Source organism: Mauremys reevesii, linkage group 1, assembly GCF_016161935.1.
Source record: "Mauremys reevesii isolate NIE-2019 linkage group 1, ASM1616193v1, whole genome shotgun sequence".
NCBI lineage: Eukaryota > Metazoa > Chordata > Testudines > Geoemydidae > Mauremys > Mauremys reevesii.
This window is the reverse complement of record NC_052623.1, coordinates 258,369,708-258,384,632: the sequence shown is the minus strand read 5'-3', so window position 1 is coordinate 258,384,632 and position 14,925 is coordinate 258,369,708. Positions and strand designations below refer to the sequence as shown.

At 44.5% G+C, this 14,925-nt stretch overlaps 1 long non-coding RNA gene across 1 annotated transcript; it reads right to left on the bottom strand.

The window, feature by feature from the left end:
• Positions 1–2,282: 2,282 nt before the first annotated feature.
• LOC120369630 lies at positions 2,283–4,282 on the bottom strand. Its single transcript, XR_005583282.1, has 3 exons — positions 4,151–4,282; positions 3,320–3,381; positions 2,283–2,417 (listed from the first exon to the last, which is right to left on the bottom strand). It is a non-coding gene; the product is annotated as an uncharacterized LOC120369630 (long non-coding RNA).
• Positions 4,283–14,925: the final 10,643 nt, after the last annotated feature.

Genomic DNA, 14,925 nt, shown 5'->3' with positions numbered 1-14,925 from the left:
GACATTCATGGGTGTTGCCCCAGTACTTCATAGATTTCAAGCCCAGAAGGGACCATTATGATCATCTAGTCTGACCTCCTGTATAACACAGTCTGTAGAACATCTCCAAAATAATTTCTAGAGCAGCTCTTTTAGAAAAATATATCCAGTCTTGATTTAAAAATGGTCAGTGATGGAGACTTCACCACAACCCTTGGTAAATTGTTCCAAGAGTTAATTACCCTCGCTGTTATAAGTACACACCTTATTTCTAGTCTGAATTTGTCTAGCTTCATCTTCCAGCCATTGGATCGTGTTGCACCATTTCTCTGCTAGATTGAAGAGCACATTATTAAATATTTGTTGCTAAGGTAGATATTTATAGACTGTCACTCTTTAGCCTTCTCTTTGTTAAAATAAATATATTGAGCTCCTTGAGTCTACTTCTATAAAGCATGTTTTCTAATCCTTAAATCATTTTCACGGCTCTTCTCTGAACTTCCTCCAATTTTTCATCATCTTTCTTGAATTGTGGGCACCAGAACTGGACACAGTATTCCAGCAGCTGTCACGCCCGTGCCAAATACAGAGGTGAAATAACCTCTCTATTCCTACTCGAGATTCCCCTGTTTATGCATCCCAAAATTTCATTAGATCTTTTGGCCACAGCGTCACATTGGGAGCTCACGTTCAGCTGATTATCCACCACCCCCAAATCTTTTTCAGAGTCATTGCTTCCCAGGAGTGAGTCCCCCATCCTGTAAGTATAGTCTACATTCTTTGTTCCTATACATATATGTTTACATTTAGCCATGTAAAAATGCATGTTTGCTTGCTCCCAGTTTACCAAATTGCTCTGAATCAGTGACCTGTCCTTTTCATTATTTACCGCTCCCCTAATTTTTATGTTGTCATCTGCAAACTATCAATGACGATTTTATGTTTCCTTCCAGGTCATTGATAAAAATGTTAAATAGCACAGGGCCAAGAGCCAATTCCTGCAGGACTTCACTGGAAACACACCCCCTTGATGATGATTCTCCATTTACAAGTACTTTTTGAGACCAGTTAGCCAGTTTTTAATCAATTTAATGTGTGCCACATTATTCTTATATTGGTCTAGATTTTTAATCAAATGTTATGTGGTACCAAGTCAAAAGCCTTACAGAAGTCTAAGTATGTTACATCAAACACATTACCTTTATCAGCCAAACTTGTAATCCTGTCTAAAAAAGATACCAAGTTAGTTTGACAGGATCTATTTTCCATAAATTCATGTTGATTTTTATCCTCCTCTAATTCTTTATTCATGGAGTGGCTAACATGGGACTCAATTATCTTGCATGGGATCGATGTCAGGCTGATCAGCCTAAGATTACCTGGATCATCCCATTTACCCATTTTAAAAATTGGCACAACATTAGCTTTCTTCCAGTCTTCTGGAACTTCCCCAGTACTCCAAAACGTATTGAAAATCAACATTCACGGTCCAGCAAGCTCGTCACCCAGCTCTTTTAAAGCTCTTGGATGCTGATTTAAAACTGTCTAATTTAGTAATTTCTGGTTAACATACAGAAACAGAAGTATTTGTTGAACACTTTTGCCTCGTCTACATTATTATTGATAATTCTACCATTTCCTCCTAGCCAAGGAGAGTGGGGCATGTTAGCCATAGTGCACGTTCACCATGTTCAGAAAAGATTGTAAGTACTGGCCTCCCTGAATGAAAAATTGTGTGAGATTAAAACATAGAATTTCCATAAGCTACAAAGGAAAACAAATATGAAAGGATACAGGAGAAGGCAAAATATTTTTTGAATGCAGCAAACAGAACTGGGGCTCTAAATAGTGGGGGTGTCATAGGAAAATCACCTAGAAATAGCCCTAACAAGTTTTTTTGGCCTTACTAATGAAACCCTGAGGGAAGACTAAGAACATAGCATATGGGTACATTTTGGAGGACTGAATGAATACCCGTGTGACATCTAAAGTGCTCTGTCTCCAAAAACAGACAGCTGCAGAGGGAGCTGCCTGGCTCAAAGTGTTGTAAGATCATTTCTTTCCCATATTCAATCCATTGGCTGGCGTCATCCAACCAACATCAGTATACACTATTGTCATGATAGAATACATGTGCTGAGTGACAGATACCAAAGTGGTGCAGAAGTACAGGTAATCTTCTGGTGGCTTCCTAAACACCAGTATTAAGAACAAAAAATTCAGAGTTAATATTCAGAACTAGAGCTAGAACTATATCTGCTTTAAACTTTAGGAGACTGGTCAGTTGCCTGGGGATTAATTTCTAAGATTTTTAGAGAAACCACTGTTTGGTGGGTGAGGGCATGGCCTCTGCTGAAGGATCAGGATCATCTGTGCCACTGGGAGGCAGTACCAGATCAGAGTTTCTGCACTGAGTGAATCCAACTTCCCTCTTCCTCCTGTGCAAGAAACCAAATCCCCACTGTAAACTATCACACTAATGCATGACCAACTTGAGTATCCAGCAGCCAAACACGCTCATGCTATTAGGCAAATGTGTTCCTGCCTTGCCCATTCCAAGTTATGACTCCAAGCAACTAATATTCGTTCCCTTTTTTTTACTATGTTAGTACATTGCAATCTCTTGTTTAACACTCTCAAGAGAGATGCTTTCTAGTTAGAATATACATTTATAATTGGCTTTGTATTTAGAGGAGATTATTTTATTATCTACTACTGTGTCTAAAAAAATTCCAAGAATGATTTTCAAGACTGGTCCCTAGTATCCAATGAACAACAAGGAGAGAAACCTTTCAGTGTTATAGCCCTTAAAATATTCTAATCTAAATTACAGGATAAAAATTGAAGTGCAAAAATATTCCAGTCTGATTAATTCTGTGAACAAAAAGACTTATAGAATGATTAAAGATTTTTTTTAGTTTCATGAGTTGACAAAATTCACTATTTCAATTCTTTTTTCCTTATTGTTTCTACTGTATCTGTGTCTGCATGTTCCACTCCTCAGAAGAGTTAATCTAGGCAGACCATAACATATAAATTTTACTAACATCCGTGGCACTCAGATGAATTCCCGTGACCAAGTGTTAATTAGCCTTGACATTTGATTTTTGGCTCTCAGGCTAACCTCCAGATCTTCTCCTTTCCAGGCACTAGACTGGAACATTTCCTATGAGCTTCCATTCTTTTAGCAGAGCCAGCAGCTGTTATTTCCCAGGACAGCTACTAACCCCGTGGAGTCATTAGTTACACACTCCATGCATTTCCCATACTAAAATCAAATATTGATATATAATTCCTACATTTCACAGGAGCCTTCCACTGGAGTTGAAAGTGATTTTACCTATTTGACAGTCTCCTCTCCCTCTTCTGGATTTTTAGATTCACCATCTTCAGATACTTCCTCTTCAAGCCAATAAAAAGCTATTTTCAGTAATTATAGTATCAGCTTCAATTTCAGTGTTATTTAAGTTTTGTCAAAGTATCTAGTCAATGTGCTGCTTCATTATCTCCCCCTGAACCACTAAGCATTTGGGTCACTGGGCCTGATGTTAGCCTGAGAATACATTTCTCATGTCCCTTTTTCACAGAGAGCAACTGACTTTAAATTCAAAGGGTTAATTTATAAAAGGCCCAGTAGTGCTCCAAGCAGTACCCTCCCTTCATGATCAGATCACTCAATGAGAGTCTGTTCTGATGAGACCTTCCACAGAGCTGGAGCTTCTATGGACACTCACAAAAGGGAACTCTCTCTTTTTGCTTTGTGCAGAATCCCTTAAATCCAATGCCATCATATGCTTCATAAATGAAAGTGTTATTTTTCTAATGCTTCCAGATTAAGTATTCAAACTAATGCCATTTAAGAAATAAAAGACTATAGACATTCCTTGGAGAGGAAAAAAGGCGAAAGGATAACCTACTTGGGAAAGTGAGGCTGGATTATACTTTAAGAAGAGAGTTTTAGACATATGAGAAAAATCTAGAGTAGACCACTTAGTGCAGAGCAAGGAGATGAAGGGCTGTGTTCCCCTCCATGGCTCAGCCCAGCAATGTTTGCTTTGCTAAAGGCCTCATGACACGGTGTAACATGGCAGGTATCCTGACCTAAGATCCCTCCCAAACAGCTTTGGACACCTTGTGATTTGTTCTCACCTCTGTGAGTATTATTTGTTACCTTCCCCCAAACACCATCACCATCTGGTGCACTGCAGCAAGTCTATTTGCAGTTTTTTCTAATCCTCGGCCCTTTCTCCAGGGAGAGGGTGAGCTCTCACCACCCTGAGACCTTTCTTCCTCTAGGCTGTACTAATCTTCCCCCCTATGCACTTCCTTCCTGTGCTTTTAACTAGCATCCCTAGCTGGGAAGAGGGTGTGGGGGGAATAAGCTCACCAAACCCCAGTCCACTTAAGCAATTAAGTACTTTCCTCCTTCACCAGGCCTTTCCTGGTAGAACTAATTAATGCTTAAGTGAGCAGAGTGGCTCTTGGCACTCTGTCACACCTGGGGAAATTTAGATAAACCTGAGTTCTAATGTTTGTTACGGACGGGGGCGGCTCTAGACACCAGCGCGCCAAGCAGGCGCTTGGGGCGGCCGTTTCCCGGGGGGGCGGCATTTGGCTCCGGTGGAGCTCCCGCCGGCATGCCTGCGGCAGGTCCACCGGAGCCCGGGACGAGCGGACCTGCCGCAGGCATGACTGCGGCGGGTCCCGTCTTCCCGCGGCTCCGGTTGAGCTCCCGCAGGCATGACTGCGGCAGGTCCGCTGGTCCCGGGCTCCGGTGGACCTGCCGCAGGCATGCCGGCGGGAGCTCCACCGGAGCCGCGGGAAGAGGGGACCCGCCGCGGGACCTCCATCAGCCTACTGTCTAGAGCCGCCCCTGGTTACGGAGCATCTGAAATATGTAGTTACACACCAATTACAGCCTCCCAGTCCCTGAGCCTGCAAACGCTTCCATACATGCTTAGCTTTACTACCATGAGTAGCCCCATTGAGATCATTACTCTAGATTGTAAAGTTAACCATGTGCATGTGTATTTGTAGGATCAGGGCCTAAGGATCCATTCTTGTAATTTATACACCCCTGTACCTTACCTGAGTAGCTCCACTGAATGCAATAGGGCTGAGCAATTACGCACACATGTGAGCAATTATGCACAGGTGTAACTTTTACTTGCAGGGTTGGGCTCTAAGGTCCCAGTCCTACAACTGTATTCACACAAGCAGACTCCTGTGCCCACATTGATCCGTTTTCAGGACCAGGAACTAGTGAAATTGGCAAACGCTGGAATAAGAGTTGTCTCGGATCAGATTTAACGTGTGAGTGTACTGGGTTTGGAGCAGTGATGTTTGCAGGTTTATTTTTGGACACTGATATTTTGGCTATTACATAAAGTGAGGTGCAGAGACTTTTTAAAAAATTAATCATACATTTTATCAATTAAAAAAATCAGTTTTCCTAAGTTCTCCTTTCCCTCCTGGTTACACGGAAAGTGCCAACTCCTGTTCATAGCTGCCAAGTGGGAATAGGTCCATGTGTTATATTTTGTACACATTAGTTAATAAGCTATTTGCATCTGAACATAAAATTCAGCTTATGGGCAATAGACACTACTCCTAACAGCAGCAGAACATGGAACTGCACAAAATTTGGTTGCTAAGAGTCTGGTTACATGGACAACTTTAATTCTGGCATTTCCTAAAGTTGAAGTAATCTAAATAATATTGCATCTAATTTAACTTATCATTGGACTTCCCTATTTAAAAAAAAAACCAAAACCTCTGCATTATTAACTATAGCTATTTAAGAAAAAAAAAGTATCAGAAGTACATAATTTAGGGAACCATCCTGCATTGTCAAGGAGATAGAATAGGTCTTTTTCCATCTCTAGCCTCAGTTGGAGACCAAAAGAAGGCTTCTGTTATGAAAAGATTAAAAATAGAGTTCAGAAAGGGAATAGTCCTTCAGCCTTCACAAGGGCATAACTGTACTATTATGAATCCAAACGCTGGAAAAAGGTGGGCATGTGATTCAGACATTAATAAGATAAGGATATTAAAGAGGTATACTTGCATCAAGCCAGTGTCAGTATTAATTATGGGTTTTTACATCTTTCCTCACCATTTATGTCTTATACCTTCTGTAACCCCCCCCAGGAGATTACCAAGATTCCTGGGGCTCTGTCTGCTGACAGCTCAGGGGTGAGGCACGCTGTCCCTGGCAGAGCCTGCTCCAGCTGTTTTGCCACCCCAAGCGGCGAAGTAAAAAAAAAACAACCCGTCACCAAATTGCCGCAGAAGACTGAAGCGGAGCGATTGAGCTGCCGCCGAAGAGGATGAAAGGGACTGAAGGGTCCGCTGCCGAATTGCCGCCACGGACCCGAACGTGCCGCCTCACTAACGGAGGGCGTGCTGCCCCTTTCTTATTGGCTGCTCCAGGCACCTGCTTCCTTTGCTGGTGCCTGGAGCTGGCCCTGGTCCCTGGTAGGGAGGGGGAGCCAAGGCAAACTCGGAGTCTGCCCAGCAAACAATAGAGAGTGAGATGCCCCTCCCAGGGAGTTCAGGAAAGGGGAGAAGCCATTTTTGAGTCAGTCTGGAGCCAGCCAGGGCAAGGGCTGGACTGGCTGCGTGGGGAGCTAGTAAGTCCCAGGCCTGCATGCAGGGTTTCCCCTGAGAACTGGCCTCTAGGGACCTGAAAGCAAGATCCCTCAGCTGGGCTTTTTCCTCTCCACTGATGATTCCCAGTTTGTAGAGTTGCTGGGAAACTCCCCCAGCCAGGCTGAGTTAGCCCTCCAGCTCCCTAGGTGAGACCAGTCACCACATGGTCAGCTCTGCTCTGCCTGCTAGTCCAAGGCTGCTGCCTGCTGGGAGTGTGTCTGGGTACTGGGCTAGGAGACGACAGTTTGGATTTTAGTACAGTAGCATAATCTGCACCTTGAGCCCTGCACCCCTTTGTGGTGAGGGGAAATCCTAGGACCGAAGCAGCCTGATTCCTGACTGAAGAGGATCCCTGCCAGCAGAGATCAGCCCCTCTGCAGTGACCAATGAGTCCAGAGTCATCTCTGAACCTGAGGATCATTCATGGAGTTTGTGAGTGCACCATCGGTTAGTTAGTCAGTTAGGGAATTTGTTTCGGGGACCCCCTACTCCCTGAACTGTGTCCTCAAGCCAGGGAGTAAGGGTTTGGGGATTTTATAACCTGCTGCATATTAAACTTGTGGAGGGATTTACCACCTTCTCCTACTTGTGAGTCCTTTGGGCTGTACTGAACCCAGTCAGCCACGCAGATAAACCATTGCAGAGAAGAATTTTGTGGTCATAGGTCATCAAGGGCCCCAACAAAGTACATGTATCAATGGGACACTAATCTTACATTTGCTACATCAAGTCACGTGATTGGGGAAAGTCACAGGTATTAGCAGCGTGGGCACCGGTGACCCTAACAATAGTATCAGAGGGGTAGCCATGTTAGTCTGGATCTGTAAAAAGCAATGAGTCCTGTGGCACCTTATAGACTAACAGGTGTATTGGAGCATAAACTTTTGTGGATGAATACCCACTTCGTCAGACACATGTAATGGAAATTTCCAGAGGCAGGTATAAATATGCAGGCGAGAATCAGTCTAGAGATAACGAAGTTAGTTCAATCAGGGAGGGTGAGGCCCTCTTCTAGCAGTTGAGGTGTGAAACCAAGGGAGGAGAAACTGCTTTTGTAGTTGGCTAGCCATTCACAGTCTTTGTTTAATCCTGATCTGATGGTGTCAAATTTGCAAATGAACTGAAGCTCAGCAGTTTCTCTTTGAAGTCTGGTCCTGAAGTTTTTTTGCTGTAAGATGGCTACCTTTACATCTGCTATTGTGTGGCCAGGAAGGTTGAAGTGTTCTCCTACAGGTTTTTGTATATTGCCATTCCTAATATCTGACTTGTGTACATTTATCCTTTTACGTAGGGACTGTCCAGTATGGCCGATGTACATAGCAGAGGGCCATTGCTGGCACATGATGGTGTATATAACATTGGTGGATGTAGATCCCTGATGATGCGTTGGAAAGGTTTAAGCTGAGAACTGTAGGTGATGGCCAGTGGAGTTCTGTTGGTTTCTTTCTTGGGCTTGTCTTGTAGCAGGAGGCTTCTGGGTACACGTCTGGCTCTGTTGATTTGTTTCCTTATTTCCTCGTGCGGGTATCGTAGTTTAGAGAATGCTTGGTGAAGATCTTGTAGGTGTTGGTCTCTGTCTGAGGGGTTGGAGCAAATGTGGTTGTACCTCAGCACTTGGCTGTAGACGATGAATCGTGTGGTATGTCCGGGGTGGAAGCTGGAGGCATGAAGGTAGGCATAGCGGTTGGTGGGTTTTCAGTATAGGGTGGTGTTAACGTGACCATCACTTATTTGGACTGTGGTGTCTAGGAAGTGGACCTCCTGTGTAGATTGGCTGAGGTTGGTGGGGTGGAAGCTGTTGAAATCGTGGTGGAATTCTTCCAGAGTCTCCTTCCCATTGGTTCAGATGATGAAGATGCTGTCAATGTAGCATAGGTAGAGAAGGAGCATGAGTGGACGAGAGCTGAGGAAGCGTTGTTCCAAGTCAGCCATAAAAATGTTGGCATATTGTGGGGCCATGCGGGTGCCCATGGTGGTGCCACTGGTCTGGAGGTATATATTGTCACCAAATTTGAAATAATTGTGCGTGAGGATAAAGTCACAGAGCTCAGCAATAAATTGTGCTGTGTCATCATCAGGGATACTGTTCCTGACAGCTTGTATTCCATCTGTGTGTGGGATGTTTGTGTTGAGAGCCTCCACATCCATGGTGGCTAGGATGGTGTTTTCTGGAAGGTCACCAATGCATTGTAGTTTTCGCAGGAAATCAGTGGTGTCACGGAGATAGCTAGGAGTGCTGGTGGCATAGAGTCTGAGTAGTTTGTCCACATATCCGGATAGTCCTTCAGTGAGAGTGCCAATTCCAGAGATAATGGGGCATCCAGGATTTCTAGGTTTGTGGATCTTGGGTAGTAGATACAATAACCCCAGTTGGGGCTCTAAGGGTATGTTAATTTGTTCCTGTGTTAGTGTAGGGAGTGTCCTGAGTAGATGGTGCAGTTTCTTAGTATATTCCTCAGTGGGATCTGTTTTACCCTGTTATGTTATATTTGTCTCCTGTTTAATATAATTATTGTGTTGAATATATTGTATGTGTTTGTGTTATTTCTTGGAAGTCTCCAACTATCTGGCAAGTAAGTGGGAATTATCCTGTGGTTAAAATTTTCCTCCCAAGCTGCCCTGGTGACCATGCCAGAAAGGAGTGAGGGGGGTGGAGGTGCCACCAAATAAATTCATAGGAAAAAATAAAAACGACCTGCTGAGTGGGTGGTGGGATCCAGAAGAACCAGACCTGTCCATCAAAACCTGTAAGCAAATTGGCATTAAAGAAGATAACCGAGTGGAGAGGGGATGCTACATGTTCCACATGAGGTTTTTTTCACAATTGAAAAAGGTGCTCCTTTACTCCAGTTTTACACATTTCTGTGGTGGTAAATACTATATTGCTGATGCTAGTATGACAATGATTTATAAATTTGTTAAAACTTTCTAAGTTACAGTACTTAAGAATACTGTAAAGGACATTTCATATACAGTGGATTCTGCTTAATAGCAACCTGTCTGTTGAAAACTTTTTGTTTAACAGCACTTGGCTGGGAACCAATCCTGTCCCATTGACTTTAATGTTAGTGGGGTTTAGATATTGCTAATGGCATGCCACCTATTCACATTTTTTTTTGTAAGAGAGGCTCCAGCAGCACTGCAGCAGGCAACAACAAACCCCTAACCTATGTCTGAGTTATTGAAGTCCTCAAATCGTGGTTTAAAGACCTTAAGGTGCAGAGAATCCTCCAGCAAGTGACCCCTGCCCCACGCCGCAGAGGAAGGTGAAAACCCCCCAGGGCCTCTGCCAATCTGCCTTGGAGGAAAATTCCTTTCCGACCCCAAATATGGCGATCAGCTAAACCCTGAGCATGTGGGAAAGACTCACCAGCCAGCACCCAGGAAAGAATTCTCTGTAGTAACTCAGATCCCACCCCATCTAACATCCCATTGAGCATATTTACTGCTAATAGTCAAAGATCAATTAATTGCCAAAATTAGGCTATCCCATCATACCATCCCCTCCATAAACTTATCAAGCTTAGTCTTGGAGCCAGATATGTCTTTTGCCCCCACTGCTCCCCTTGGAAGGCAGTTCCAGAACGTCACTCCTCTGATGGTTAAAAACCATCTAATTTCAAGTCTAAACTTCCTGATGGCCAGTTTAGATCCATTTGTTCTTGTGTCCACATTGGTACTGAGCTTAAATAATTCCTCTCCCTCCCTGGTATTTATCCCTTTGATATATTTAAGCCTGGTCTACACTAGGCGTTTAAATCGGTTTTAGGAGCGTAAAACCGATTTAACGCCAAAACCGTCCACACTAGGAGGCACCTTATATCGATTTTAATGGCTCTTTAAACCGGTTTCTGTACTCCTCCCTAACGAGAGGAGTAACGCTAGTATCGGTATTAACATATCGGATTAGGGTTAGTGTGGACGCTGATCGACGGTATTGGCCTCCGGGAGCTATCCCACAGTGCACCAGTGACCGCTCTGGACCGCAATCTGAACTCTGATGCAGTGGTCAGGTAAACAGGAAAAGCCCCGCGAACTTTTGAATATTTCCTGTTTGCCCAGCGTGGAGCTCCGATCAGCACGGGTGGCGATGCAGTCCGAAATCAAAATAAAAAAAGAGCTCCCGCATGGACCATGCGGATGTGATCGCTGTAAGGGCAGGCAAATCCGTTCTATCAGCGCTCCGTTACAGAAGATGAAATTCAGAATCCTTTTTTTAAAATCTCCAGACAGACGCCATAGCAGGGACTTAGCGCACTGCAGTGTGACAAGCGTAACGGAAAGCCAAAGAATCAAATGGATGCTCATGGACTGGAGGACTGAAGCTATCCCACAGTTCCTGCAGCCTCCGAAAAGTATTTGCATTCTTGGCTGAGCTCCAAATGCTTCTAGGGTCAAACACAGTGTCCGCGGGTCAGGGCATAGCTTGGCAATCTACTCACCCACCCGCCACCCACCCCCAGAAGCGAAAGGTAAAACAATCCTCTGACTCTTTTACATGTCACCCTATCTTTACTGAATGCTGCAGATAGACGCGATAGTGCAGCACTCAACACCAACATCCTTGCTCCCCCCCCCCCCCGCCATGGGTGGCTGATGGTACAATACGATGGAAATCCATCCTCATCATCAGCCTCAGCTGATGGTACAAAAGGACTGGTAACCGTCCTCGTCATCAGCCTATTGGCCCTAATTTTTTCTGGTGGATGGATGGTGCAATATGGCTGGTAACCAGCCTCATCATAGCAACAGGGGGCTGAGCTCCATCAGCTCCCACCCTTCATGTGTAAAGAAAAGATTCAGTTGCCCCTGGACTAGCAGTGGGATGCTGGGCTTCTCTCCTACACACTGCTTAATGTCCTGTCTGGACTATCATAGCAGCTGGAGGCTGCCTTCCACTCATTTCTCACTAACAAGTCAGTGTGTCTTATTCCTGCATTCTTTATTAATTCATCACACAAGTGGGGGGACAATGCTACGGTAGCCAAGAAAGGCTGGGGGAAGAACGGAATCAACAGGTGGGGTTGTTACAGGAGCACCCCCTGTGAATAGCATACAGATCATAATTTCTGCAGGCTCTGACACAGAGCAGCTGTGCTCTCTGGTTCTATGATACGGTGGTTCTCTAGTACACTTGCCTATATTAGGCAGCACTGATTCTATTTTTAGATACCAAAAAGGAGGGATTGACTCAGGGAGTCATTCCCAATTTTTGCTTTTGCGCCCCTGGCTGATCGGCCAGGGGCACTTATGACAGCAGCAAATGGTACAAAAAGATGGAAGGTGCAATATGGCTAGTAACCAATCTTGGCTTTTGCGCCCCTGGCTGATCGGCCAGGGGCACTAGCAGCAAATGGTACAAAAGGACTGGTAGCCATGATCATCCTCAGTTCCAATTTATGGAAGGGTTTGGATGGTGCAATATGGCTAGTAACCATCTCTGCTGTCATGCAAAAGCAAAAGCATGCTTCTGTGTAGCGCTGCTGAATCGCCTCTGTGAGCGGCATCTAGTACACATACGGTGAGAGTCACAAACGGCAAAACAAGCTCCATGATTGCCATGCTATGGCATCTGCCAGGGCAATCCAGGGGAAAAAGGCGCGAAATGCTTGTCTGCCGTTGCTTTCCCAGATGAAGGAGTGACTGACGACATTTACCCAGAACCACCCGCGACAATGATTTTTGCCCCATCAGGCACTGGGATCTCAACCCGGAAGTTCCAAGGGGCGGGGGAGGCTGCGGGAACTATGGGATAGCTAGGGAATAGCTACCCACAGTGCAACGCTCCAGAAATCGACGCTAGCCACGGACCATGGACGCACACCACTGATTTAATGTGCTTAGTATGGCCGCGCTCCACCCGATTTTATAAATTCTGTTTTACAAAACCGGTTTATGCAAATTCGGAATAATCCCGTAGTGTAGACGTACCCTTAGAGAGAGCAATCATATCTCCCCTCAGCCTTCTTTTGGTTAGGCTAAACAAGCCAAGCTCTTTGAGTCTCCTTTCATAAGACAGGTTTTCCATTCCTTGGATCATTCTACTAGCCCTTCTCTGCACTTGTTCCGGTTTGAATTCATCCTTCTTAAACATGGGAGACTGGAACTGCACACACTATTCCAGATGAGGTCTCACCAGTGCCTTGTGTAACGGTACTAACACCTTCTTGTCTTGACTGGAAATACCTCGCCTGATGCATCCCAAGACCGCAGTAAGCTTTTTAAACGGCCATATTACATTGGTGGCTCATAGTCATCTTGTGATCAACCAATACTCCGAGGTCCTTCTCCTCCTCTGTTACTTCCAACTGATGCATCCCCAATTTATAACCAAAATTCTTATTAATCTCTAACTACATGACCTGGCACTTTTCACTATCACTCCAGTTTACGAGGTCATCCAGATCTTCCTGTATGATATCCCAGTCCTTCTCTATATTGGCAATACCTCCCAGCTTTGTGTCATCTGCAAACTTTATTAGCACATTCCCACTTTTTGTGCCAAGGTCAGTAATAAAAAGATTAAATAAGACAGGTCCCAAAACTGATCCCTGAGGAACTCCACTAGTAACCTCCCTCCAGCCTGACAGTTCACCTTTCAGTATGATCCATTGTAATCTCCCCTTTAACCCGTTCCTTATCCACCTTTCAATTTTCAAATTGGAAAAGATGGGGATCAATATAACTAATAATTCTCCATGTGGAACCGTATCAAATGCCTTACTGAAATCGAGGTAAATTGGATCCACTGCATTTCCTTTGTCTAAAAGATCTGTTACCTTCTCAAAATTAATCTTTCAGTAAGAGAATATTGAAACAGTATCAAATCAGGAGTCCCATGAGACCTTAGTCTATATACTCCTGTAAAGGAAAATTTATATTTGATCATTTTAGAGTTATTCATGCAAATTGTAGTGTGTGTTTAGCTACCCTTTGACAAATAACTCTTTGCTAGACAGCTGAACTTCTCCCTATACAAGAGAGGATTGTGCAGTCTGTGGACACATTTCTCTATACTGTTGGTGTCACTAGGCCTAAGTAAACCAAAGTTGTGACTGCAGGCCTGAGTGAACCAGAGGTCTTCCATGCTGTGAACTTTAACCAGCCTAAGATGCTCACTGACAGCAAGCAAAATGAGTAACTGTCAGCTGTCTCAGCTTGCAGATGCAGGAGTTTGAAACAGCAAAAGCGGCGGGGAGGAGGGGGAGAGGGGGGAGAAAAGTCTACATGTGCCTGGGCCGACAAGGCCAAAGATAAGCATGCGAATGGGAACTTTTCTAACACGCTGAGATGTAATGTTTAAAGTAACTGCTGTTGGGAAGGGAAGGGTGAGGGGGAAAACCAAACAAAAGGCTTACACAAACAAGGGGGGTATAAATACTGGGACCCCGCCTGCGCGCGGGTGTGCAGGATTTGAGAATGTTTTTTCTCCCTGGCACCTTATTTGGGCTCAAATAAACATGGTTTTGCTTCTCCATGCTGGTGTGTTAATTAGTGCGATGCACACCGGGCAACGAACCCCTGCTGTTGCTCCGCCTCGGGCCCTTTGAGCCAGCAACAATACGATACCTTCTCTGGAGAAGAAGAGTGAAGATTTCAAGGAAATGACAGTTCTGCTTCTATCCTTCAGACATGATCACCCCAAATATGACAATTCCAACATTGTCTTTTGCAAGTCCCTCAGTCCAAGGAGATACTGACCAACTTTTAATGATTGTTTCTGGCTATCATAGTGTAATATAAAGCCACTCCGGTATTATGATCCATGTTCCAGAGTACAGAATGTGCCTTAAACATTTGCTCAGGGGATGCTGCAAGTTCTATACTTTGTGTTTTTTCTTACGGGTAAATCCAGGCCTAGCCCCGGGAGCAAGGAGAGCAGAGACAACCCGTTGTGGGAAATAGCTGATGAAGGATTTCATCTGAAAGCAGAGATACTGGACTGTGGCATGCAGTGCTACATGTACGCCAGTAGATGCCAGCTGGAGTTGGGTGCTAATAGGTGCTAGTCTCGAGGGGGCAGGGAACAGCAATACTTCTCCAAAGTGCAAGATATGAAAATGGGGCCTGACTAAACTGAGGCCCCTGCACCTCTTCCAGCACTCCTATGCATTATGGGAAACAGGCTCCCTTCTTCTCCAGACCCCAGCTCCTCTCCCTTTAGTGCAGGAGTAACCCTTAGAGTTCTGTATTTTTAATATACCAAAGTGCCAATAATCCATGATGGGACTGGCTACTTCTGTTTTGTTGCATTTCAAAAACTGTTTCATAACACACAGAGACACACAAAGACAG